The following is a 3675-nucleotide window of genomic DNA, read 5'->3' as shown; positions in this document are numbered from 1 at the left end:
GTAATAATTCACACAGTGTTCAAACACTGGTTTAATAATAAGAACAAAGATGAGTCATTATTGGGACTGATACAGGCTTTAAAAGTTAGCAATGAAGGCTTACAGAAAAAGATTCTGTCTATGGAATCTGCTGACCAGGATTTACATAAAAATATTCTCTCTCTGGAATCTGCTGACCAGGATTTACAGGTTTTAAAAGACAGCAATGAAGGCTTACATAAAAATATTCTCTCTCTGGAATCTGCTAACCAGAATTTACAAAACAAGCTTGTACCCAAAATTGCTTTTATTGATAATAAATATGAGTATTTAATGGATAGAACACTAACTCTCCAGAGTGAAGTTGTAGCTACTCAGACACTACATAAGGAAGAAAAATTATCCTTACTTGATAAGATAAGGTCCATGGAATCATGTGTTTCAGAAGAACATAAAAACTTCCATGATTCCATGAAAAATCTGGAATCCCTTACAAGATAGGAGGTTTACTCCCTGGAACAGACCCTAGGTGCTCGTTTACAAGCCCTAGAGGAAACTCTCAATAAACATGACAAGGGACCTAATAAGCAGAAGGGCAAGACCATACAGGTTGTAACATCTCCAAATGGATCTCATACAATGAATGGCTTATCCTGTTATTATCCATGAGAAGCCAGCAGATGACACATACCCCGAGCCATATACAACATATACATTACAACCAATTTCAACAAGGGACTTTAAAAATATAAAGGAAGCAGTAGTTACATATGAGATACACTCCACATACGTGAAACAGATGTGAAATTCGTGGTTTACCTCACAAAGAATCATTCCAGATGACTGGCATCAGTTAATTTCAGCTGTTCTAGAATATAGCCAGCAGTTACAGTGGAAAAGCTGGTTGGGAGAAGAGGCAAGAAATTTAGAACAACAAGGTAAACTCAGAGGTTTTGAGATCTCCCAAGATCAAATACTTGGTGAGGGATGTTTTGCTAACAGGAATGTACAAGCCATTTATGATGAGCATACAATATCCCTATGCTGTACAGCAGCTATAAATGCTTGGGAAAAAATTCCAGAACCTGGAAAACCAACTGAGGTATACACAAAGATATTTCAGGGACAGCACAAACCCTTCACTGATTTTTTACAAGGGCTGAACACAGCTATAACAAAAGCTGTATCAGATAAAGAATTAAGAAAAGTACTAACTGAGTCCTTGGCATTCGACAATGCTAATGCAGAATGCAAAAGAATACTTGCACCATTAAAGTTCAGATCAGCTCCTTTGGAAGAATGGATTCAGTATACTAATAGTGTTGAATCTCTTAACTACAGTAATGAGGCTTGGATAGGAGAGACAAATCCCAGAGGAGAAAGAAGGCCCCGTGGTACCGAATGTTTTAAATGTGGTACACCAGGTCATATAAGTAAAAACTGTACATGGGGTAATCCTAGAAGTAATACTCCTTCTAGGAATAGCCTAAACAGGAGACCACAACCACCTCCTGGATTATGTAGAAGATATGGCAAAGGCTGACATTGGACCAGTGAGAGCAGATCAAAAATAGATATACGAGGCAACCCTTTACTGGTGGGAAATGCCTCAGGGGGCCTCTTGCAGCCCCCCAAATCAAATATGGTAAGAGCATTCCCAGCCACTGTGGAAGACATTCCTTTCCAGGACAACTGAATAAACCAATGCCTAATGTAAAAACCAATACTGCAATGGATGATAAAACAGCTCTGATAGATGAATCACAGTTTACAAAGAACACAATAAAACAAATATTTTGGCAGACTTCCATAAATGAACAAAGACCAAAGCTTAGAATTCAAATTAATGGCTTGGTTCTGGAGGGCCTGGTAGACACAGGTGCAGATGTGACTGTAATTACACCAAAACCATGGCATCCAAATTGGCCTCTTCAAGAGGTAGATGTCCAACTTTTAGTAATTGGCACCCTATCTCAGATAAAACAGAGTTCGAGATGGGTTGAATGCATAGGGCCAGAAGGACAGAGAGGAAGGCTGAAGCCATATGTAGCAAATGTAGCAGTAAATCTATGGGGCCGAGATCTGTTACAACAGTGGAATACCCAGATTAAAATTCCTACACTCTCAGAAAAGGAATACAGGCCAATGCATGTTTCTAGAAATAATATCATAACATGCTATAAAAACCAGTCACCAACCATTCAGGCTGTCCACAAACAGAGCACAACTGCTGTTGAACTCTCAGAAGTACCAACTGCCTTACCTTTAAAATGGCTAACTAATAAACCTGTCTGGGTTGGACAGTGGCCTTTGACAAAAGAGAAGCTACAAGCTTTAGAACAGCTGGTTCAAGAGCAGTTAAATGCTCAACACATTAAAGAATCTACCAGCCCTTGGAATTCTCCTGTATTTGTTATTAAAAAAAAGTCTGGTAATTGGAGAATGCTGACAGATCTGAGAGCTATTAATAAAGTAATTCAGCCAATGGGCTCCCTACAGACTGGGATGCCCTTGTCCTCTCTGCTACCCAAAGAATGGCCTATAATAGTTATTGACTTAAAAGACTGTTTCTTTACCATACCCTTACAAGAAAATGATAGAGAAAAATTTGCCTTCACAGTTCCTAATTATAACAATTCTCATCCAGTCAAGAGATATCAATGGAAGGTCCTCCCACAGGGAATGTTAAACAGCCCTACCTTATGCCAATACTTTGTGCAAAAACCATTGGAGATAATTCGTGTAAAGTTTCCACAATCCATAATTTATCACTATATGGATGATATCCTATTAGCTGATCCAAAGTTATACACATTAGAAAGTATGTTTGAAGAAGTAAAAAAAGTTTTGCCTCACTGGGGACTGCAAATTCCTCCTGAAAAAATACAAAGAAGAGATTCTATTAATTACTTAGGATATAAGATAGAGTTACAATAAATTAGACCCCAAAAGGTACAACTGATGAGAGATCTATTAAAGACTCTTAATGATTTTCAAAAGTTGTTAGGAAGCATTTCCAACTTATTGGCTATCATGGGAATACCCAAAGATGGACTACAAATTTGGCTAATACTGTAGAAGGGGACAAAGAATTAAATAGTCCTAGAGAATTATTAGCCGATGCTGAGAAGGAATTGGCTCTAGTAGAAAAGACAATTCGAATAGCACAGTGGATCGTGTCGCAAAGTATAGACTAACAGAAATGGGTTAACTTAAGATAGAAGAAGTAGATAACAAGAAGCCTGCCACGGCAATACAGTTTGTAAGCAATATAAGTTTCTGTGTGTTTACTTGTTTGGGTCTGAGCAACTGTGGGACTGGCAGGTAAGAGAGATTTGTCCTGACTGGGCCAGGCAGGAAAACTCTAACTACAAATGACATCCAAAGTGTTGGCAAGAATTTCCACCTAAAACCTGACAAAAAAGATTCTAAAACAGAGCTAAAAACAGCTTCCTAGTTGTCTCTCTCAAGTTAGCGGCAGCCTGCCTGTTTGAGCTACTGTGGCGGGTTTCTGGCCTGTGTGTCTGACCTGCAGTGGGGCAGGAATGAGGAGTCTACAAGCAGCACTTTACTCTGCTGTGTGGTGGATTTAGCCTTTGCTAGTTAAAAAAAAAGTTTCTGGGCTATGCACTGCTTTGATCAAACTGCTTCTGATAGTTCATGGGACACATGGCTCCAGACCCAGAGCTGGCAATA

Source organism: Onychomys torridus, chromosome 1 (genome assembly GCF_903995425.1).
Source record: "Onychomys torridus chromosome 1, mOncTor1.1, whole genome shotgun sequence".
Classification (NCBI taxonomy): domain Eukaryota; kingdom Metazoa; phylum Chordata; class Mammalia; order Rodentia; family Cricetidae; genus Onychomys; species Onychomys torridus.
This window is presented reverse-complemented; position numbering follows the sequence as displayed.